This window comes from Microcaecilia unicolor, chromosome 3 (assembly GCF_901765095.1).
Source record: "Microcaecilia unicolor chromosome 3, aMicUni1.1, whole genome shotgun sequence".
Classification (NCBI taxonomy): Eukaryota; Metazoa; Chordata; class Amphibia; order Gymnophiona; family Siphonopidae; genus Microcaecilia; species Microcaecilia unicolor.
Window position 1 is genome coordinate 344770790 of NC_044033.1, and position 24967 is coordinate 344795756.

Below are 24967 nucleotides of genomic sequence, written 5' to 3' on the forward strand. Positions count from 1 at the left end.
AATAGATTGGTTCTACTTTGATCTGTCCTGAACAGGCTCACACACTCCTTCTTGTTTCCTACACTCTACCTGGGAATGGAGAGGTTTTAACAGGAAGCAGAAGGCTGTACTCAGCTACCTAAGATTGGGGCACTGTTCAGTAGAGTCATGATGGCAGAGTCCTGGTTGCCTATAGAATGGGTCCCCTGTTATGCAGAGATAAAAACAACCCTCTTCACCCAGGACAGCATTTCCCTTGCCCAACCTACCCCTAGTTTCAGCCCTGTAGATAAATAGTAAGGAACAAAGGACACCAGATAGTAGTGTCTAGGCAAATCCTCCATCTTGAATGTTTTTTCAACTAATGCCTCCTTGTCCTCTTCCCCCGCCCCCAATTTTGGGAATTAAAATGAAGAATTACAATTACCCCAACACCACTTTTCCTAGGATAGAGAGAGAGAGAGAGAGAGAGAGAGAGAGAGAGAGAGAAGTAGGAAGGGAGATTATAGATATAGGTTTACAGTTCATTTAAACTTTCTATACCACCTACTTACACACAGAGCTCATTATGTTGTCAATATGCTTTGTATCTAATATGAATCCGCCTAGAATTTTAAGATAATGCAGAATATAAAATAAAAATATTATTATTATTACTACTACAATCTAAAAATTTAGAAACAGAAAAGAACTACAGTTCATAAAAGGACAGGATACATTTGCATAAGAAAATAGATTCAATCATCACTAAAACTTACATTCCAATGTTAAGAAAAAAACTTTGAGCCTCGTTTATCAAGCCACACAGCAATGTCGATGAAGCCCATTCAAAGTGAATGGGCTTTGTAGGCATTACTGCACCGGGGACCACTAGCATGGCTTGAAAAGAGACCTTTAGCTAGTAAACCAATAAACATCTTACAATGATATAATACTAGAGGGAGAGATTGAACCTATACCTAAAAGTAAATATGAAATGCTTGGCCATGAGGCTAGGCTTTTATAGCTATTTTAAACTCCTTCAAAGGGGCAGTTCTACAAATGTGTTTATTCCAGGTAGAAGGAACTAAAAAATAAAAGGCACTATTTTTATTTATTTATTTAGATTCTGCTCACACCTTTTTCAGTACTAGCTCAAGGTGAGTTACATGTCTTGTAGATTCAAGTCATGCTTGTTTAGGGCCTGGAAGAACTGACAGTCATTTATGGAACAAAGAACATGTGATGATGTATATGGAATTGTAAGAGCAGTAAGATAATCTGGAAAACCTAACTTAAATGCCTTGAAAGTAATAATTAGGATCTTATAAATGACCCTTTGCTATACAGGCAGATATAGATATGTAGATATAGATATGTGGAGCAGTATTTTCAAAAGAAGAATTGGGATGTCCTTAACATCCAAAAAACCTCCTTCCATCTCACAGCCATTTTCCATCAGGAAACACATTGGGATTTCCTGTTCAAACAAATGCGAGAACAGCCATTTTCCAAAATAAAACATCCAAGTGATGAATGCCAAAAACATAGGGACAAGGATAACTGTCTGGAAACATTTGTATGAAAATGGTCACACAGTCATCGTGCACAGCAGAGGGAAGCCTGGTGGTCAGTAAAGGGGACTTTATTCCAAAGCATCCAGGTTCATATTTCAATGCAATTCTATTATTTTAAAAGTGAGTCCTCCAGAGACAGGGAAATACCTGCACCTCAGGTTTGCAAGTGTCTTTAATATTTAGGTACAGTGGGTATATCTCTGTTTCTGGAGGGCTCATAATTTAAAGGTTAACAAAAAAAAAGAGAGAGAGAGAGAGTTGAAGTGGGATTAGAACCTGGTTTGCAGTCCATTGCACACTAGGCTACCCTACTTACTGCTCTATTCTGAATGCCTATAACACCTGATGTTGTCAGGGAGCCTAGTTTCCCTTTCTGATGTCACTTTAGTGAGGGCGGGGGACAGTAACTACTGGGCAGTGGTGTTCCTTGGTCGGCTGCCACCCGGGGCGGATCATCGCTGCGCACTCCTCTAAATGCAGCACACACCCCAGGTAGAGCACACACCCCTGGCACATCACCTCCACCCATCGCATCACCTCCACCCCCCCCCCCCCCTCCAGGTGCATTGCTCTTACCTCCTGAGGGGTGCTGGGAGTAGCTGCGTGGCTGTTGGCTCTGCAGGTTCTCTGCCCTGGAACAGGAAGTAACATCAAAGGGAGCAGGGAAACTGAGGAACTGACAGCCATGTGGCTGCTCCCTGCACTGCCATCACTGCCACGCTCTCGATACGCCCACTGCTACTAGGGGATTCGTGAGGGATTATCCTTAATCCCTCCAGTGTTCAGATGCTCAATCATAGCACCTTTCTGTAACCTGGATGTGATTGAAGCAGGTCTAAATACAAACATCCTCCTTTTAGGTTTGGACGTTTCTTCCGGTTCGATTATTGCTGCTCGACATTCTGATATTAGTCCCATCCAAAACATGCACACAACACGCCCCCTTTGCTGTTCAGATGCACTGCAGTGTAGGACATCCAAATTCTGCTGTTTTGAGAAGATGGATGTTTGGGCATTTTGAGACATCCATCTGTTTTGAAAATGAGCGCCATAGATACAGAAAAATCTTCCAAAAGCAATTTACCCAGCTAAGTGAGCTATTTGAAATTTCCAGCTCTCCTTGTAGGTAAAAGTCTGCACCAATGGGCCTTCGAGTTTCTGTTGTTGTCAATACCTACTACTTTGATTGGTTATAGCTGCTTTTTTGCAATGCAGCCACTCTAGATGGGTTTGCTTAATAGTCACCAGGCCTTACTTTAGGACCTTCTTATAGATGGAACAATCTTCTGTCAGAGATGATGAAGCAACCACAGGGATGCATGCTGAAAATCATTTCCAGTGGGAAAGTGACAGTAAAGTTGAGTATATGCAGGGCTTTTTGAGGGGGTACTTGGGGGTACTGAGTACCGGCACCTTTTCCATTGTCTGCTAAAATTGACCCATGGTCCCCAAGTTTTAATGAAAGAGCTCAGGCTCTATAAAACAATTCTGCTTTGCCATAGATTCTGTGACTGGTTGCAGGGGGCCTGACTATTGTGGGGTGGGTCCCTCAGTGATCACCCCACCCCCTGAAGGGTGGCCTGGCATTTGAGTACCGGCACCTTTTTTGCTAGAAAATATGCACTGAGTATATGATTCTACTAAGGACAGAATATGGATTGTTAAAACCGCTCTGTGTGCACTGCTAAATTTAAAGCTGCTGTATGTGTACTTTTAATTGAAAATATAAAAATTAAAATGGAAAAAAAAAAGGCTATGGCTTTTATCTGTCATCATGTTCTCTGTTACTATGTTAATGGAGACAAGAGGCAGGCATGGCTTATTTTGTCTTGTTATGAAATCTAGCTAGTGCAATTTCTTCAAAATAAATTGCAATGTTTCTAGCTAGACTAAGTCTGTAATTGCATGGCAACCTAAACGGTCATTTGGAATAACTTCGTGGCCTGCCTTGTAAACAGTTGCTCGGGGTTGGTGTGCTTGGCAGTTGGTACTGGAAAGGGGTGACTGTGGGGACATGTTTGAGGCTGTGGAGCAGATCTGAGTGTATATACAGGGGTGCACTCTTTCACATTTCAATCTCTCTCACATCATTTTCCATGCTCTCTCCACCCACACAATCTTGCATCCTCCACTACTGCCACTAGCTATTGTCTTCACACCCCTCACAAATTCTTCTTCTCTGACTCCCTTCTTCCCTTGCCATTTAGTTTTCCCTACCCTCCTTTTCTTCTCCAATCCTCAAGCCTCCCTCCTTCTTTCTGCATGTGCCTCATCTTCATCTGGTGTGGCTTGGGAACCCTGCTAGCCCAGCTTCTGAGGCTGCCAGTGGCATGCATTGTCTTTTGGCTAGGGAGACCTAGGAAGCCCTACCTGCACCACTGATTCAGCCATCAGCAACTGTAATCCTTGTTTCCAGTTTTCTACCAATCAGCCACTACTCCCAGTCTGCAGTGCCAGCGTCACAGATAAACAGAAACATGCGGGTGGATGCAGTCAGTATTTTCTGTATTAGACATTACATTTTAGCCAATTCAAATATCTTCTAATCAATGGAATGTACTTACAAATATGTCTTTTAGATTTACAATTTTTAGCAATTTTATAATGTAAAAAACTCATATGTTATTTGATTTACTGGCATCAAGCAGAAAACCGTAACCCAGCACTGGAGCTGCCACCAGCCAGAGCAGTGCAGAATTACCTATTGTACAGTGTCATCTACAATCGTAGCTCTTTTGGGATTTCTGATGTCAGAAGCTGGCCTAGGCTCTTTAGACTCTCCCTTTGGCTGTAAAGAAATATCCATGTTGAAGACAAGCAGAAGCAGTATTCTGCCAGCAGAGCTTGACAACGTACCACTGAATGACCAAAAAAGGCACATATTACAAAGCGACAGGGAGTCAGCTATAGGTACAGTGATTAGAACAAGCTGTGGAACACTGTCCAGCTGGAGAATTATGATTTAGAAAGGAATTTCCTTTCATTGTTTCATGTTTTTAACCACCTCAACGTTTTCCTCTCGTAGTTAACAGCCCTGTAAACGTGCAGACAAAATTTACTTTGAAAAGTTAAAATGTTTTCTTTATTGAGAAGTGCTTCCTTCTCAGAGTGTGCTTTTGCTTTTTTAATTTGTTAAATGTTTCCAGTGAATTGGATGCCCAGGAAAGGTGCCAGATTGGTAGGCCTGAAAACCAAAGTCCTCTATTTATCCAGAAAAGAGATAATAACTTAGGCAGGTGTGTTACACACCTCTCTAGGCTGCCTTGCCAATGTGCCTCAATCTGTCTCTGTAAGAGTCTCCTCTAGGGGTGAAAGGGAATTGATTGGATGGTCTATAAGACATTAGTTAGTGGTTTCAGCAAATTGTGTGGACATTCAGTAACTGAAACCACTAACTAATGTCTTATAGACCATCAAATCAATACTTTTGGTCATTCATTAAACCAGAGAATGATTTTAATTCTGCAGTGTATGTAGCTGTTTCAGTAATCAATGCAACCCTGCTGTACCTCCTGAGTGGGTTCCAGGGTGTGGGTGTTGGTACGGGATGGCCTCTGGGGTTGTGTTGGGTGAGGGAAAGATAGTCTTGACTTTTCCTAATCCAGCTAAGTTCTCATGGCTCTTGCAACATGCAGATTCACATTGTCTCACACTTCCAAAGGTCCAGACTTTAGTAACTGACTATAAGAAGGTGGTTTAAAAAAACAACAAGTAAAGCTGGAATGCACTACTGATACAATCTGTCCACAATCAGAACCAAGAGTCCAAATATAGCAATAGACTAGAATGCTAATACACCGCACTGATTCTACTATTAAACTTTCAAACAGACTTGCTCCCATCCTTTCAGCTCCATACAGTTGCCCATCTTACTTCCTCACTGAGCTTTCACCTCTTCTTCCAGTGAGGAATGCAGAAGATATCCAGATAACACATCCTTTACATACACCTCAGACCTCCCTGGCCTCCACTCCCTATACCCCAGGCACTCTCCTCGGGAGCCCCAGCACTGAGAGATGGTAGGAGAATGAAAGACAAATACCCATTTTGAACAAAGGGTTTTCTACTCCTCACATGACCAACGACATCTCCCCCATTGGAATCTCTAATGTTCATACTCATGCTCACAATTACACAGTGCACTAACCCCTTCATTCTATAACTTGGCAATTAAATTTAAGCTACCAGAAACAAAAAGGAGATAAAATCCCTACGACAACAAAATCAAAACAAAACCCAAAACAGTAGGGAAAAAGCAATGGTCTTTCAACAAACACCAAGAGCGGTTCGTGGTGATGTGTTAAAGTTTATTAAGAGGCCAATAAGACTCTACACGATGCCATGTTTCGGCATTCACATGCCTGCATCAGGAGTCTGTGTATCTACAAATATATATAAAATGTGTAAATAAAATGAAATATCATAAGAAGAGTTGTTTCAAAAACAGAATTCATTAGTTACATTCAAATAAATAATATAAAGGCTATATCTATGACATATACAAAATGTTGAAAATATGAAATATAATGGAATGGTTGGCATAGAAGCTGGCAAAAAAACGATTTTTAATTTTTTTTTGGGTGGGAGGGGGTTGGTGACCACTGGGGGAGTAAGGGGAGGTGATCCCCGATTCCCTCCGGTGGTCATCTGGTCAGTTGGGGCACTTTTTGGAGGCTTGCTCGTAAAAATAAATGGACCAAGTGAAACCGGCCAAGTGCTCATCAGAGCCGGCTTTCTTTTTTACATTATCGGCCAAAGCCGGCCATCTCGTAACCACGCCCCCGTCCCGCCTTCCGTACCCTGCCAAAACGCCCCCTTTAACTTTGGCCGGCCCGGCGACGGAAAGCAGTCGGAGCCTGCCAAAATCGGCTCTCGATTATACCGATTTGGCCGGGTTTGGGAGATGGCCGGCCATCTCCTGATTTGTATCTGATATGGTTCAGCATAGCCCTCTGAGCCATTGAAACACAGAAGCCCCTCCACCACTGCAAGGTGGTGTCCCTCGGAGGGGAGAGAAAAGTAGTTTAAACACCTAACAACTAAAGTATGGATGAGAGTTTTAAGATCCTTGAATTACAAGAAAGACCTAATGGAACACATTTTCGTAATGCACAAATAGATATTTTAATCGCTGGCAAAATTTGTGCATGGAAAAATAATCCTGTATTAATATGAACTCCCCAGGATACCAATTAACAGGTCAAAATTCAAAAGCATTTATCCATACAGTGGAACCCGTTATCCCCCGGACACTGTATAGAGTGATCAAAATTGTGTGCACAGATCTGGTCATATTCTGGATTTGTGTGCACAATTTAATTACTTAACAAGTCAATCAGCGCCAATCATTTCTACTTAACAAGCAATTATTGACACTAATTGGCATTAATTAGAATTCACGTGCACAACTTGCTAAGCGTATTTTGTAAAGTGGTGCCAAAAGGGGGGTATGGCCATGGGTGTGCAATGGGTGGGTTGTGGGCATTCTAAAAATGTACATGCACGGTTATAGAATACATCTGCTACAAGCCTAACTTAGGCGCCGGTATTTGCACCTTTTTATTTGGCGTAAATGGACATGCCTAGAGTTAGGCGCAGGCATGACCACTAGGCATATTCTATAAACCCACTAGGCTGTTTATCAAACATGCCTAGGTGGAAATTTTGTCAGCACAGATTTTTCAAGCACCGTATATAGAATCTAGCCCTATATGGATAAACACCTATCCACCAAATTTCAGCAGCACTGTAAAATTCTTCAGACTGCCCCAGCACTATAACAGTAGTGCAAGGGCACAGCCACGGTCAAGTGTAGGCATGCTACCTAACTCTATGGATAGTCAGTGATATTCAGTCACTATCTTTTTTTTTTTTTTTTTATATTCTTTATTTATAATTTTCTAATTTTACAATCACATAACATGACTGCAAAAGCAGTAACTGAATTTTACAAAAACTGAAAAAGGGATATAAATCTAGGAGGTATAACCTCCTCTAGGTAAATACTTTCATTTATTTAGTCCACTATCTTTTACCACTATAGATATATTTACACCAGCAAAAAGGGTGTCCTGAATTAAACTACATAGTTATATAGATAGCAGTTGAATATTACTCTTATCCGTGGGGCCAGTGGCAGTCACCATTCTCTACATACATTTAGTACCATTAGCTGTCCAGTGCTAAATACAAAGAATACACTTAAATATCCCAGTACCAAGCTCCACCCTTTGAGAAGCCTTGCCCTTTTGATCCAAAAATCTGGTCCCCTTCTCCAAGCCTCAGGTTGACTTTAAGTTGCAATTTCAGCAGAGGGTAGAAGTTGTCTCAACTTGCTCTTGCCATTCATGCACCATCTTGAAAAATAGTAGCGCCTGACTCCAATCAATACATTTTAGCATACCACTCTAAGTCATGAAGCACCAACGGGCTGAAGCAAGTGGGAATCATTTTTATCTCTTACTGGATTTTGCCTTGGGAGGGGGGGGGGGGGGTAAGCTTCGGGATGGGGCAGCAGAGGGTGGCAACAATGGGACTTTTTTTAAAAAGCGTATGGCTTACAAAGATCATAGCTTGGAAGTACGTTCTCTTATTTTTTTTAACCATTACCTGTCACAGTGATGGGAGGGATGTGGGAGCAACGGGGGGGGGGGGGGGGGGGGGGGGGGCTCTGAGAAGGACTACAATGGCCCTTTATACCTACCAGTACATGAGATGCAGCTCCAGGGGTCTTCATCAAATCTATATCTCATTGAGATGCAGGTCTTTTTTAATGGCAACTTTTCATGTGCTCTTTTTCACAAATCTGAGCATTTATGAGCTGATCTGCATGATTTTGCATCACTGCAATTCCTTCATCTTCTATTTATTTATTTATTGTGATTTATTTACCATATTTAAATAAACTTTCACTTGAAAATTTACTTCAAAGCTGCCTCTCTGTGAAATGTTTTGCAAAGGGGGAGTTAAACTGAACAAAATTACTAGTTTATGTTTTTCTACTGTGGATGAGTAGCCTAGTGGTTAGTGCAGCGGACTCTGATCCTGGGGAACTGAGTTCAATTCCCACTGCAGCTCCTTGTGACTCTGGGCAAGTCACTTAACCCTCCATTGTCCCAGGTACAAATAAGTACCTGTATATATGTAAACCACTTTGAATGTAGTTGGAAAAACCACAAAAAAGGCAGTATTATAAGTCCCATTCCCTTTAAACACACAAAGCTCCTTTTATGAAAAAGGTTCACATATTAGTACATCAGCTTAAAAAAGGGAGAAGCTAATTGCAAACCTAAGGGATGGAAATCTCACAGTAAGTACTCAGAATGCTAGGAAAATGCTAAATCATCAAGTCTACATCACTTCCAAATTCCATGCTTTAACGTCTGGGATCCCTACCCAAGTTTAGTTGTCTCACGTATGAGGTACGGAGAGGATGGCATTAAAAATGATCTATTAGCGGCAATATTAAACTGCTAAGTGGATAATTTATCCATTTAGTATAGGCCTGCTGAATAGCAATCCTAAATGATTATGTTTATTATGGTACTTCCTATACTTCCGTTCACAATCAAACCACAACAATTTATGGCTTATGGTTTAATGCCTTTCCTCATCATGCACAGCAAAGCGGTTTACAATACAAACATCACTAAGAAAAGAAAAGAATGCCATTACCATACAGAAAAGGAACAGCTATGGAGAACAGCAGTAGCAGAGAGAGAGAGAGGGAGAGATTCCATGCCCTGGAATGCTGCTCACTACCAACTGCAGAGGGAACAGCCTGAAGGAGCAAATTGGTTTTATGGGCAGATTTAAACCCACAAAAAGAAGCCTCAGCAATACACAAAGCATGAGGAAATGGAAGAAAAAGGTAATTTCAGAAAAAAAAAAAGCTATAGGGAAAGAGAAGCAGAAGATAATTACAGGCTACAAACAGCACTGCCATCTCTCATGGCTGCAGATGGCCCCCTAGTGAACCCATTTCACCTGCACCATCACAGGCAAGCTCAAAACAATGAGATTTAAGAACCACTTTATAAGAACATAAGCTTTGCCATACTGGGACAGACAAAAGGGCCATCAAGCCTAGCATCCTGTTTCCAAAAGTGGCCAATCCAGGTTACAAGTACCTGGCAAGATTCCTAAACAGTACAATACATTTTATGCTGCTTATCCTAGAAATAAGCAGTGGATTTTCCCCAATTCCATCTTAATAATAGCTTAGGGACATTTCTTTTAGGTAGTTATCCAAACCTTTTTAAATCCCGCTAACTGCTTTTACCACATTTTCTGGCAACGAATTCCAGACTTTAATTACACATTGAGTAAAGAAGTATTTCCTCCGATTCATTTTAAATTTACTACTTTGTAGCTTCATTGCATGCCCCCTAGTCCTAGCATTTTTGGAAAGAGTAACAAGCGATTCACATCTACCTGTTCCACTCCATTCTTTATTATATAGACCTCTATCATATCTCCCCTCAGCCTTCTTTTCTCCAAACTGAAGAGCCCTAGCCATTTTAGCCTTTCTTCATAGGGAAATCGTCCCATTCTCTTTATCCTTTTCTAATTCCAGTATATCTTTTTTGAGATGTGATGACCAGAATTGCACACAGTATTCAAGGTGTGGTCACATCATGGAGCGATACAAAGGCATTATAACGGCCTCATTTTTGTTTTCATTTCTTTCCTAATAATACCTAACATTCTATTTGTTTTCTTGGCCACCACCACAAACTGAGCAGAGAGTTTCAAGCATAGGTGCCGACTCCGTGGGTGCTGTGGGTGCTTGAGCACCCCCAATATTTCACCACCCGGAACCGGAAGTTCCCTTCGCCAGCCCAACCTGCCCGGTGCCCGCCCTCACCTTCCTGCGTGCTGCCCAGAATTCTAAAAGTCATCTTACCTCGGGGTCTCGGCGGCAGCAGTGAAAGGCAAGCAGACTCGGCGCTTCATCCTTCCCTTCTCTCTCTCTCAGCTCTGGTCCCGCCATAATTTCCTGTTTCCACAAGGGCGGGACCAGAGCTGAGAGAGAAGGCTGAAGCGCTGAGCCTGCACGCCTTTCACCGCTGCCACCGGGACCCCGAGGTAAGATGACTTTTAAAATTCGGAACTCGGAGGGAGGGAACCTGGAACTCGCAGGGAGGGAGGGGGCCTGGAACTCAGAGGGAGCAGGGAGTGAGGGGGCCTGGAACTCAGAGGTGGGAGGAAGGGAGCCTGGAACTCACAGGGAGGGTCCTGGAACTCAGAGGGAGGGAAGCGGGGCCTGGAACTTGGAGGGAGGGAGGGAAGAGGGGCCTGGAACACGAAGGGAGGGAGGCCTGGAACACACAGGGAGGGAGGGAGGGGGTGGCTTGGAACTCGGAGGGAACTCGGGAGGGGGGGCCTGGAACTCGGAGGGAAGGAGGGCTGGAACACAGAGGGAGGGGACCTCAAACACGGAGAGCGTGAGGGAGGGGGCCTGGAACTCGGAGGGAGGGAGGGGGGACAGGGGGAGGCTGGCTTATGTATGGTAACTATCAACAAAGGGGGGACGTGGGGAAATCTAAGAACAATGGGAAATAAAACCTATCATTCTGTGATTTTTTAAAATCCTTTTGGGTTAGACTCAAATTTAGTTTTTTTATCTACATGACTGAGTCAATCTTTCAGTACCTTTACTTTGGCCAGTTCATTCTGTCACAGAGTCCCTAGCAGGAATTCTTGAGGCTTGAATAATAGAATAGAACAAGAGAAGAGCTAGGATTTCTCAACGTAAGTCTTAATGTCATTGTATCTCCAAGAAATAAATCCAACAAGCTTGACAAGAAGATGCAATTCTGAACCCTTAGGAAGTAAAGCAGAAAATACTACTACTACTACTACTACTACTATTAAACATTTCTATAGCGCTACTAGACTTACGCAGCGCTGTAAAATTAACATGAAAAGACAGTCCCTGCTCAACAGAGCTTACAATCTAAATAGGAACCAAATGCAGGACTGACAGCACTGTAGTAACAGAAAACAGGTATAGAGGCGGGTCAAAAATGAACAGGTCTGCCCTAAGCTAGAACTAGATTCCCAAGAGCCAGTATTGCTTCACCTGAAAATTAGCAGGTTTCTAACCCCAAGGGTGGGTTGTGCCTGATAAGCTATTAACACTTGAAAAAACCTGAAATTAAGCCATGCTTTTCCTGTCCTTTTAGCTTAGAAACAATATGAAAGCATAAGGGAAATGTTCATATGAGAGATAACCACCCTCTTTCTCTCACACACACATTGATCACCTACACTCAAACATTTTATTAACTTTAGCTTTACTGTTTTTCACAACGCAGTGCATTCATAATTGTAATAATTACAAATAATTTCTTACAATTTTCTTTCACCTTTTTGCACGCTGTTGCCAAGTAACAGATGAAATTACCTTTTTAACTGCACTCAGTAAATCCTTGTTTTAGCCATACTACTGGACTGAGTGGCTTCTTTTGAACTGTTGGAGTGAAGTTGGAGGACACATTGAAGGTAAGAGATCATGTTGAGATACAGGGCCTTGAGGGATTTCCTTCCCCTCACTTCTTATATTCAAAAAAACAAAACCACAATACAATGGTTCCTGGGTTCAGATGTGTCTACCAGTGGATACACACATAAAACAGGTGTTACCAGCATGCAGTGCTGTCTCATCTATCTACAACAGTTAATTAAGGCTGAGTTAAGTTTTAGCTTACTGGCTCTCATCCAATTGCAAATCATTACAAAGGCTTTATTTAGGGGCCCTTTTACAAAGCCCTGGGAGGGCTGTGTGGGTAGCATGCGCCAAATCGGCACTACTGCTGAATCCCACAGTTGAAAATATTTTTCTGTTTTCTACCACGGGGGCGTTCCCGGCAGTTATTGGCAGCACTTTGCTGGCTACAGTTCGAGCTGCATGGTTACTGCACAGGTAGCGTATCAGCCCTTACCGCTAAGTCAATGGCTGGCAGAAAGGGCTTAGCCCGTAAATAGGTGCACGCTAGTTTTAATTTTTGTGCATGCCCATTTCTCGGCTCATTAAAAAAAAAGCCTTTTTCCCAGCTGCGGTAAAAAGTGGCCCAGTGCATGCCAAAAAGACACACCCACACTACCGCAGGACACTTTTTACCGCAGCTTTGTAAAAGGACCCCGTTAAATTTTGAAACTATTTTCTAGCAAACTAGAAGAGTACCAAATGAGGATTCTCGTATTTATTTATTTAAAACATTTCTAAACCGCACTATCCGATTATCATATTCGGTGTACATAATAAATCAATACATAATCAAAAAAAAAACATAAAAGAAAACATCAATTACAAATACAAAGCATAAAAAACAACAGTCCAGTTCATCTATACCATGGTGATTCATGCTTTACAATATATCAGTATCTACGACTCAATCAGAAAATGCTTGCATAAAGAAAAAAAAGCTTTTAACTGTTTCCTAAATTGTAAAATCGAAGTAGACTAACATAGATCTACAAGTAAGGTATTCCAGACACTGGCACCAGCAATTTGAAGCACTGCAGAATGATATTCCAGATCATTGTACCCAATGGCTGCAAAAAAATAAAAACACATTAAAAAAGGAGATCAATGTAGCACCCCTGCTTAGTTTGTGGGGGTAAGGAGTAAAGAAGTTAGATACTTACTGATTGATTGACATAACTGATGGACACCTTTTGTGATGATGCACCAGGGCCATACATAGAACCAGGAATTAGTCAGCAAAAGAGTTGACATAAGACATATAGACATATGGAATTACATGACAAAATGTACTTTAGATAACAGATAACTACAACATCAGTAAGAATACAATAGATACTAGCTTTAGGGGCTCATTTTCAAAGCACTTAAACTTACATAGAGCGAGTAGGTTGTTAACATCTTAGAGTGGCACTGTTTCAGGAAGCAGGTGGAAACTTGGCTCTTCAACCAGGCTTTTAATGGAAGAAGTAACTAAAAATCACCTCTTTGACCTCATGTGCAACTCTCTTTAAATTAGTCCCCTTATTTTCTAACTCCTCTTACTCTCTTACCTATCTATATGTTCCATCTTTGCTTATACCCTTTGCTGCCTATTAACATATTTTATTATGTATTACGTTGACATTAGTATACTATCCTGCTTATAATCGAACGAGAAAAACGCCCAAGTTCCGACCTAAATCGAGAGATGGACGTTTATCTCACAAAAACGAATAACGCGGTATAATCGAAAGCCGAACTTGGATGTTTTCAACTGCACTCCATCGCGGAAGCGTACAAAGTTGACGGGGGCGTGTCGGAGGCGTGGTGAAGGCGGGACTGGGGCATGGTTATCACCTGAACAGAGATGGGCGCCTTTCGCTGATAATGGAAAAAAAGTATGCGTTTGTAGCTAGAATTTAGGGCACTTTTCCTGGACCCTGTTTTTTCATGAATAAGGCCCCAAAAAGTGCCCTAAATGACTAGATTACCCCCAGAGGGAATCGGGGATGACCTCCCCTGACTCCCCCAGTGGTCACTAACCCCCTCCCACCACAAAAAATGATATTTCACAACTTTTTATTTTCACCCTCAAATGTCATACCCACCTCCCTGGCAGCAGTATGCAGGTCCCTGGAGCAGTTGTTAGGGGGTGCAGTGGACTTCAGGCAGGTGGACCCAGGCCCATACCCCCCTACCTGTTACAATTGTGCTGCTTAATGCTTAGTCGTCCAACCCCCCCCAAACCCACTGTACCCACATGTAGGTGCCCCCCTTCACCTCTTAGGGCTATAGTAATGGTGTAGACTTGTGGGCAGTGGGTTTTTTTTTTAAATGTATTTATTTATATTTTAATCAAATTAAACAAATTGTTACATTTGAACAGGCAATGCAGACAAAAACAATATTATATGAGAAACAATATTCCTTCCCATAACAGGCAAAATTATCAAAAGGAAACAGTTTAATCTTCTTTAGACCACAACAAAAGGGGGGAGGTCTACCAAATTAAGAAGACTAAAGTTTTATAAGAAATTTAACAGAGGAAATATGCTTAGCATGCAAACCAATCTTGATACACTTAATTATCTTCAAAGGGTTAACGGTTAGTCAATTTCTTCATATTTATAAATACTTTTAGCTGTTCTGGTTGATGGAAAATGTATTTTAATCCCAGATACTTTACAACACATTTGCAGGGGTAATTAAGATAGAAGGAAGCCCCTATAGATATAACTTCTGTTCTCAATATTAAAAACAACTTCCTCCTTTCTTGAGTTTGCTTAGTTATATCTGGGTATATCCAAATTCTTTTACCCCTAAATAGTGTCTGCATTTTTAAAAAATATAATCGTAACACTGCATCTAAATCTTGCTGAAAAACAAAAGATACAATTAGAGTTGATCTTTCAGAGTTTACATTTAGAGTTGTCTCTAATATCTCAGTAATGTTCAAAGATTCTTCTTGATTTTCCTTTGGAATAGCTTGTAAAGTTGTTACAGGTAATTTTTTTGAGGAAATATAATATACTTTATTTAGAGGTGGAATGGATTCCGGGGAAAAGTTTAATACCTCCTGCAAATATAATTTAAAGGCATCCAAAGGATTGATGCCCATTTCTTTCGGGAAATTCAAGAGTCTCAGGTTAAGTCTCCGATTAAAATTTTCTATTAATTCCAATCTACGTTGTGTAGCCATATTATCTTTTACCAATGATCCGGAGACTTCTTTCAAATTATTAACATCTTGCTTAAGACCATCCAATTGTTCCTTTGTTTCTTGCTGTGTTATGGTAAAGGTCTGGGATAAAGTTGCCACAGTACTCACTAAATCTTTGATCTCCTTTGCTGAATTGGCCACCGTTAACTCCACTCTCTGGAGAGCCATCCAAATGCTCTCCAGGGTTGCCGCCGGTTTTTCCCCCCGTGTCGGGGTATGATGTTCAGCCGCTGGCATCAGGCTTCCCTCAGAAACCGCTGCTCCTGCTCCTCGAATCGAGACCGCTGTATCGACCTCTTCCGGGTCGCGCTGGTCACGCCAGGAAGGGCGTTCTTTGGGGATCGGCGGTGGATGAAGATCTGGAGGGGAGAGTGTAACCTCAAGCCCCAAGTCTCCTAGGGAGTCTTCGCCCATGGAGACAGCAGGGCCCCTTCCAGATTCCAAGGAAGGTTGCTTCGTGGTATATCTCACGATAGTCTGCTGCACCGGAGAGGACGTCCTAGTAGCCGAGGCTGCTACTTTCCCCTTGCGTTTGGTATGGGGCATCTTATTTAAAGAAAACGCGCTAAATTCAGCAGACTAACGAAGAGCTCCGACGCTAGCATTCAGCATGCTGCCATCTTGGACACGCCCCGTGGGCAGTGGGTTTTGAGGGGGATTTGGGGGGCTCAACACACAAGGGAAGGGTGCTATGCACCTGGGAGCTCTTTTACCTTTTTTTTTGTTTTTGTAAAAGTGCCCCCTAGGGTGCCCGGTTGGTGTCCTGGCATGTGAGGGGGCCCAGTGCACTACGAATCCTGGCCCCTCCCACGAACAAATGCCTTGGATTTATTCGTTTTTGAGCTGGGCGCTTTCATTTTCCATTATCACTGAAAAACAAAAACGCCCAGCTCACAAATTGTCAAATAAAACATGGATGTCTATTTTTTTCAAAAATACGGTTCGGTCCGCCCCTTCACTGACCCATTCTCGGAGATAAACGCCCATGGAGATAGACGTTTTCGTTCAATTATGCCCCTCTATGCCATTTTTTCTCTTGTTATTTGACTATTTTACTGCTGTAATTGTTTGTTGCTTATGTTTGATTTATTCCTAACGTACACTGCCTTGAGTGAATTCCTTCAAAAAGGCGGTAAATAAATCCTAATAAATAAATGTGTGTACCTTGCAACACAGCCCAGCTCAAGCCAGCATCTGTATCATATGTGTTTGAATGTAAAAGTACACACTGCACACTGGCAGTGTTTATACCTCAGGCAATTTTATAAATGCCCATTTCTGCACATAAAACACCATTTTAAATGCAAAACAGCCTTATGAAATTATCCCCATAAAGTACTAAGATATCCTTTTACTAAGCTGCAGCAAAAACTGACTTTAGTGAACCCATGCACGGATTTTTCTTGTGCGCTAAAGCCATTTTTACCGCCGCAGTAAAATTACCGATTTTCCATTTTTTTGTATTAATGGCCATGTGCTAATGTTATCATTAGTGCATTGCACTTACCAACACCTATTTTGTAGGCAGCCAGGGCTCATATGGTAATCCTGCATAAACCAGTTAGCACGCAGCAATCTAGCTCTGCTGATTACCACAGGAATGCCCACTCTCCGCCCCCTCCCAGACACGCCGCCTCCAAAAACAAATAAAAAAAAATTATAGTGCACTGTTACCACACACACATTTCAGTTACCACAGAATGCGTGGGCATATCCCACAGTATTCCATTTTAAGATGTGTTTGGAGCATGTTAGCGCCTAACGCAGCTTAGTAAATGGACATCTAAATGACGTGGAAAATGTACAAAGGGCCAAATTCTATAAATGCTGCCTTAGCCTTAAAAATCGGCACCAAAACCCCACACGATTAGCGTGCTTCTATAAACTACACCTAAAGTTAAGCATAGTTTATAGAATATGCAGACGTGCCATTCTTGTGACTAAAATTTAGGCGCATCCGATTAGACCGCCTTAAACAAGGCCTAAATACCTGCACCTAAGTTAGGCGCAGATCAGGTGTATTTTATAACAGTGCGCAGTCTTTTTTCCAAATGCCCACAATCTGCCCATTCCAAGCCCATGGCCATGCCCCCTTTCGACTGCCTGCATTAGAATTTATGCACACCGCGTTGCCTAGAAAGGTGTGCGTGTAAATTCTAATTAAAGCCAATTAGTGTCACTGATTGGTTAAGTACCAGTTCTTGGCACCGACTGGCTTTTTTAATCAATTAAGTTGTGCGTGAAATTTGGCCATGCTGCCAAATTAGCACGCACAGCTTAAGGCGCCATCCCCCAGATTCTACATAGCGCACCTAGATATATGCGCCAAAATCAGCATGGATTCCATAACAAGGCGCATAACTTAACAAGCTAATGAGTGCTGATAACAGCACTTAAGAAGCAGCTCCTTGTGACTCTGGGCAAGTCACTTAACCCTCCATTGCCCCATGTAAGCCTGCCATGAGTGGGAAAGCGCGAGGTACAAATGTAACAAAAATAAAATAATGACCACCAATTGGCACTGACTAGAGTTTAGGCGCACCAGTCTCTAAGCGTATTCTGTAACAATGTGTGCCAAACTTCTAATGCGCATAGGCAAAAAGGGGCATGGTTATGGGCGGGGAAATGAACGTTTTGTGGGCGTTCTGAAATTTACACACCTAGTTATAGAATATGGCCCAAATCTATGCAATGAGATTTATGCTGTGTTTTCGTTGGTGTGAACAGATGCACGTAGATTTAGGTGCTGAAATATCAACTAAGCATATTCTATAACTGGCGCCTAAATCTAGGCACCGATTATAGAATAGGCTTAGTCAGCACTGATTTCAGAGCCGATTTTTTAGGTGCTATATATAGAATCTCCCCCCTATATAGAATTTGGGGGAAAGCAAATGCTCTATTACTACTACTACTTATCATTTCTAAAGTGCTACTAGACGTACGCAGCGCTGTACACTTGAACATGAAGAGACAGTCCCTGCTCGACAGAGCTTACAATCTAATTAGGACAGATAAACAGGACAAACAAGAGATAAGGGAATATTAAAGTGAGGATGATAATATTCTATTAATAGAAAACAAATTCAATGTTTATAGAAAAACATTTGCTGTATTTTTTTCAGTTTTATTGAGTCATTGGTTGGGCGACTCTTCTGCTTTATTATGTGCTTCAGCCTGTGAAGTGTTGAAAGATGAGTATGTCTCTCGTTTAAGGCAGATGAGCATCCCTTTTCCCCAGTGTCCTGCCCTTCCTGTACAAGGCTGAGTCTATAGTAAGTGATTTGAGCAGTCAGCATATCCTGTCCGGCAGGATGTAGAGGAAGGTTTTTTTTATGCCTATGACTGAAACTGGACTCATGGATTATTCCCTTAAAGTTCTCTGAGGCTTCTTCCTTCCTCTTTATAAGGTTCACAAAAATTAATTGCGTAATTAATTATAGCATTTTGAACCTTTGTATAAAAACATCTTTACTAAGTGAACTTTCCCCCCAAAATTAAACATGCACAAAGAAGTAGCAGCAAAGGGGTAGAAATTCAGTGCTATTTAATCAGGCAGGAGAGGATGCTGCCTGGATAATTAACACTGACCAGATCAGGGTATAATATACAGCTACCCATAACTTAGGGCCCCTTGTACGAAGCTGCGGCAAAAGGGGGCCTGCGCTGGCGTCAGCGCGTGTTTTTGATGTGCGTCGAGGCCCCCTTTTACCGTAGCGCGCAGCACTGCCCGATTATGCCGGGTACACACCGGCGCTTCAAAAATAAACATATTTTTGTAGCGCAGGATATGACGCACACTGGGGGTGGGGACTACTGCCGGTCTGCTGCGGTAGCCCAGTGGTACTTCACTTTTAGGAAGCAGCAAGCCCACTTTGGGCTTACCGCTGCTTTGTAAAAGGACTCCTTATAGTGTCACAGAATATTACGTCTGACCACTGTGACATTAGCTAATTAGTGCCAAGATGATCTCGGGGCGGAGTCAACTGGACCCAGATAAATTCCAGGAGCCATCAAGACCTGGATATTCAGTGCCAGTCCTGGATATGGCCTGGTGCTCGATAACTGGGCCTAATTCAGCCTGCTGCTATCAACATTTTAAAAAACACCGACTGCTGCAGACTGAATCTGGACCGGAAAGTGTCCAGTGAAATAGTCATTAAAAGTACATTACAGCAGGTGTTGTCAACGAATAGGGTTGCATTCTTTTTGTACATGTTATTTGTATTCTGTAGTGATATTAAAACTTCAACAAATAAATGCAAATCTACTGTACACCACCTTGGGTGAATCTCTCTGTAAAGGTGGTTAATAAATCCCAATAAATAAATAAAAGTAAACTACAGACCGGCAATAGAAAACCCATGAGTGGCCTAGTGGTTACAGCACTGGTCTTGCAATCCAGAGGTGGCCAGTTCAAATCCCACTGCTGCTCCTTGTGATCTTGGGCAAGTCACTTAACCCTCCATTGCCTCAGGTACAAACTTAGATTGTGAGCCCTCCTGGGACAGAAAAATATCCAGTGTACCTGAATGTAACTCACCTTGAGCTACTACTGAAAAAGGTGTGAGCAAAATCTAAATAAATAAAATTGTTTAAAAAATACTGTACTTTAACTGTTAAAACAGTATTCCCTCTTCTGGAGACCTGGAAGGACTCTCCATCGGCTTCTTTCTTATCCTTCCATGGATTGGGTAACACCTTGGATCCTACATCTCCTATAAAACACCCCACATAATATTCTCCAACCTGTCAAAACTCCTTACTAGTACTCTAGATGGCTGCTGGAGTGGAGAAGTAGCCTAATAGTAAGAGCAGTGGGTTAAAACCTAAAGAAGTCTGGTTCAATTCCTACTGCAGTTTCTTGTGATCTAGGGCAAGTCCTTAATCCTCCACTGCCTCAGCAAAAAAAAAAAAAAAAAAAAAAGTAGATTGTAAGCCTTCTGGGGACAGGAAAATGCTTTGAATATAACTTGTCTTGTCAAAAAGATATGAACTAAATTTAAATCCTTTGCTAGTGTCAGTGGCAATGGGATCTTTCAAAATATCTCTCACTTAGAGGAGACAAAAAAAAGAAAGAAATATTTTTTCTAAGGGGTCTTTTTACTAAGGTGCACTAACAGATTTAGCACATGCTAGTGATTACCATGCAGTAAATGATAAGACGCCCATAGGAATATAATGGGCATCTTATCATTTAGCGCACTAAGGGGTCCTTTTATAAAGGTGAGCTGAAAAATGGCTTGTAGTAGTGTGGGCGCGGGTTTTGGGCATGCGCCGATCCATTTTTTTAGCACGTCTGTAAAAAGGGCCTCTTTTTTGCCAAAAATGGACGATCGGCAAAATCAAAATTGCCATGCGTCCATTTTGGGTCTGAAATCTTACCGCCAGCCATAGACCTAGCGGTAAAGAATCTGGGTGGCAATGACCTATGCGTGTCAAATGCCACTTGGCGTGCACCAAAAAATAAAAAATATTTTTCAGACTTGCATAGCGGATGTGCGCCAAAATTGAAATTACTGCAAGGGCCACGCGGTAACCAGGCAGTAACTCCAATTTGGCGCATTGGCGTGCGTAGGTGCCTATGCAGCTTAGTATAAAAAGGGCCCTAAGGGCCCTGTTTACTAAGCTGCGTTATAGGTGCATTAGCATCTTTAACAGGCTTTAACCATGTATGCTCATTAACCATGTACATGCCTATCCCTATAGGCGCCTACATGGTTAGCAAGCCCGCTAATTGTAAACGTGTTAGAAATGCTAACACACCTTAGAAAATAGGGCCCTAAATCCATCAGCGCACCTTAGTAAAAGGAACCCCAAAAGACACAAAGGGCCAGTGCTATTTAACCTAGGCAACCAGAGAGGGTGAAGCAGTATACACAAATAAATGAACATAAAAAAGCACAACTGGGCCTTCAAGACTGGGACAGAAGGAGTCCTTTATTGGTATGTGACCCAACATGGGCCGTGTTTCGGAGTATAATTCTCCACCGATAAAGCTGTTTTGCTTTGATTGACAGCGTTCCATAGGAACTACAGCTTTATCGTCTGTGGAATTATACACTAGACCTATCTCTTCAACAAGGCATACCACAACGATCAATAATTGTAATTGTAACACATCACCACTTTACCTTATATTCTGAATGTTTTCTTTCTATATCTGTTTGCTTAATTCTATTATGTCATCCATGCTCTCTATGTAACACCAATTGTAACTTTTACTTTGGAATGGCAAATGCCATAACGGAGCATTGTAAGCCACATTGAGCCTGCAAAAAGGTGGGAAAATGTGGGATACAAATGCAACAAATAAATATCTGCTCCCACGGAGTTCCCTACCTTGATTTTATACTCGGACCCCTGAGGCAGGCGTTGTATACGCCAAAACACGGCCCGTGTTGGGTCAATTACCAATAAAAGACTCCTGCTGTCCCAGTCTTGAAGGCCCAGTTGTGCTTTTTTCTGTTTGTGCTATTTAACCATTCCTGGCTGGTTAAATACGGCTTAGCTAGAAAACCTCTAATATTCAGCGTTTGACAGATGATTATCTCTGCTGAATATTGGTGTGGCTAGTTGCTAACTGGCTGTGTCATGTGAATTAGCTGGTTAAGTTTGAATATTCGGCGCTAGCTGGCTAAGTTTAGCAGATAAGATAGGCCGCTATGTGGCCTATCTTTAACCACTAAGCACTTAACCAGTTAGCACTGAATATCGGCTTAACCGGTTAAGTTGCCGTGATCAAAACTGAAACCAGATATTCAATGCCGTTCACAGGATATGGCCTGGCATTGAATATCCAGGGTCAGCACTGACGGCGGTAGCTAACCACACTGTCTTTCGCCGGCTGAATATCAAGGGGAATTCTGCAGCTCCTTGTGATCATGGGCAAGTCACCTAACCCTCCGTTGCCCGAGACACACCTTAGATTGTAAGACCACTAGGGTCAAAGAAAGCACCTACATATAATGTGCACAGCACTATGTACGTCTAGTAGCACTATAGAAATGATTAGTAGTAGTGTAATTCATTTGCTTTTCTTCATCAAAATCTCCCAAAATCTCCTGAGTACTAGGCATGCACTTGGGACCACATCCCTCACTTGTTTTTATTGTAAACCACTTTGATTTAAGCAGTCTATAAATGTGTAAAATAAATAAAGTAGATATGGACTTCCCAGGGGTTAAGCCGAGATGTGCCAAGATGGATCCACATGCCAATGGCATAGATGTGGGTGGACGCACACTCTCCCAGCAGCAATCTTCCTTTGCTGTGGATAGCAGGAATCCCCAAGTGATCCCCAAGCCCAGCCAACTGAAAATCTTCTCCTCCAATAGACAAGCTCAGCAGTCTGTAACATGCATGTTCAGTGTTCGTGCATGTGTGAAAACCAAGCATATTCAGTGTACCAGTAGCAGTGGCAGCCCAGAAACACTGCAACCAACTGCTGAGCTTGGTAGGAATTTTGTCCACCAGAAAAGGATGTATTCTGCCGGTGTGGCTTGAAGCTCCCTGCTAGTTAAAGAATTCATATTTTAAATTGGGGAGGTTTCCAGAGGGATGGGGTGTGGAGAGTGGAAGGGGGGGAGGACCAACGTGGAGACAAAATGGGTAGTTTGGCTATGTTACTGCCACATAGTTCCTGAGGGATGCACAAAATTTTACTCAGCAGCTTGAATTTTTCTGGAACCTCTGACAAGTCCCTTCAGACTTCAGCTGCTCAATGCTTCTCACAACTGTAAACAACACATCAGACCTCATAGTTCTTCAGTTTCTCCTCATTATTGGTTAGGCCAAACCAACTTAGGGAGACCCTCACTCTTGCTAGACCTAGTCAGCCGTAAAGAAGAAGCTACCTATAAGCTGACTCCCAAAGCTCCCAGGCAGCCCCTAAGTACTGGACCTTAAACATTTCCCTTTAAAATCCTAGAAGGATATATGTACTTCATATTTCACACTGGCAGAAAGGACTCCAATATTTTCCTCCTCCTAAATATAGAGGAAAAAACCTTTTGGGTCTTGCAACAATTAGGGTCCTTTTACTAAGTACCAGTAGGGCTAAAACGCAGGTCATTCCATGTCAAGTGGTCTGGTGGTCCCTGCGCGACCATCACGGATTTCGATGAAATTTTCTGTGAACATTCATACATGTCCCCAATGAACATTGGTAAAGTTTTACGTTCGCCGATGCAATACTTGCTGAGATATAGTAATCTGTTTGACCCCATACTGCAGCCTTCTATGGTATTACTCCGAGATTTTGGCAACTTTGAGACACTGTATCTCCAGCAATATTTTGTTGAGAGGAACAAAACTTGGCCATCTTGTACAACGTTTTGTGCTCTATTAAACAAAATAATAAAAAAATTGTCATGAGTGATTTCCATGAAGAAAACTTGGAGCAAACTTGGTCCGAAAAATTTGGGGCACGAAAAAATTGTAAAGTTTGGCTTTTTATACAGTGGTGGAAATAAGTATTTGATCCCTTGCTGATTTTGTAAGTTTGCCCACTGACAAAGACATGAGCAGCCCATAATTGAAGGGTAGGTTATTGGTAACAGTGAGAGATAGCACATCACAAATTAAATCCGGAAAATCACATTGTGGAAAGTATATGAATTTATTTGCATTCTGCAGAGGGAAATAAGTATTTAATCCCTCTGGCAAACAAGACCTAATACTTGGTGGCAAAACCCTTGTTGGCAAGCACAGCGGTCAGACGTCTTCTGTAGTTGATGATGAGGTTTGCACACATGTCAGGAGCAATTTTGGTCCACTCCTCTTTGCAGATCATCTCTAAATCATTAAGAGTTCTGGGCTGTCGCTTGGCAACTCGCAGCTTCAGCTCCCTCCATAAGTTTTCAATGGGATTAAGGTCTGGTGACTGGCTAGGCCACTCCATGACCCTAATGTGCTTCTTCCTGAGCCACTCCTTTGTTGCCTTGGCTGTATGTTTTGGGTCATTGTCGTGCTGGAAGACCCAGCCACGACCCATTTTTAAGGCCCTGGCGGAGGGAAGGAGGTTGTCACTCAGAATTGTACGGTACATGGCCCCATCCATTCTCCCATTGATGCGGTGAAGTAGTCCTGTGCCCTTAGCAGAGAAACACCCCCAAAACATAACATTTCCACCTCCATGCTTGACAGTGGGGACGGTGTTCTTTGGGTCATAGGCAGCATTTCTCTTCCTCCAAACACGGCGAGTTGAGTTCATGCCAAAGAGCTCAATTTTGTCTCATCTGACCACAGCACCTTCTCCCAATCACTCTCGGCATCATCCAGGTGTTCACTGGCAAACTTCAGACGGGCCGTCACATGTGCCTTCCGGAGCAGGGGGACCTTGCGGGCACTGCAGGATTGCAATCCGTTATGTCGTAATGTGTTACCAATGGTTTTCGTGGTGACAGTGGTCCCAGCTGCCTTGAGATCATTGACAAGTTCCCCCCTTGTAGTTGTAGGCTGATTTCTAACCTTCCTCATGATCAAGGATACCCCACGAGGTGAGATTTTGCGTGGAGCCCCAGATCTTTGTCGATTGACAGTCATTTTGTACTTCTTCCATTTTCTTACTATGGCACCAACAGTTGTCTCCTTCTCGCCCAGCGTCTTACTGATGGTTTTGTAGCCCATTCCAGCCTTGTGCAGGTGTATGATCTTGTCCCTGACATCCTTAGACAGCTCCTTGCTCTTGGCCATTTTGTAGAGGTTAGAGTCTGACTGATTCACTGAGTCTGTGGACAG

At 42.4% G+C, this 24967-nt stretch overlaps 1 long non-coding RNA gene across 1 annotated transcript; it reads right to left on the reverse strand.

Annotated features, from left to right (window-relative positions):
* Positions 1 to 500: 500 nt before the first annotated feature.
* Positions 501 to 22253, reverse strand: LOC115465104. Its single transcript, XR_003941323.1, has 3 exons — positions 22186 to 22253; positions 9659 to 9664; positions 501 to 512 (listed from the first exon to the last, which is right to left on the reverse strand). It is a non-coding gene; the product is annotated as an uncharacterized LOC115465104 (long non-coding RNA).
* Between the last annotated feature and the right edge of the window lie 2714 nt (positions 22254 to 24967).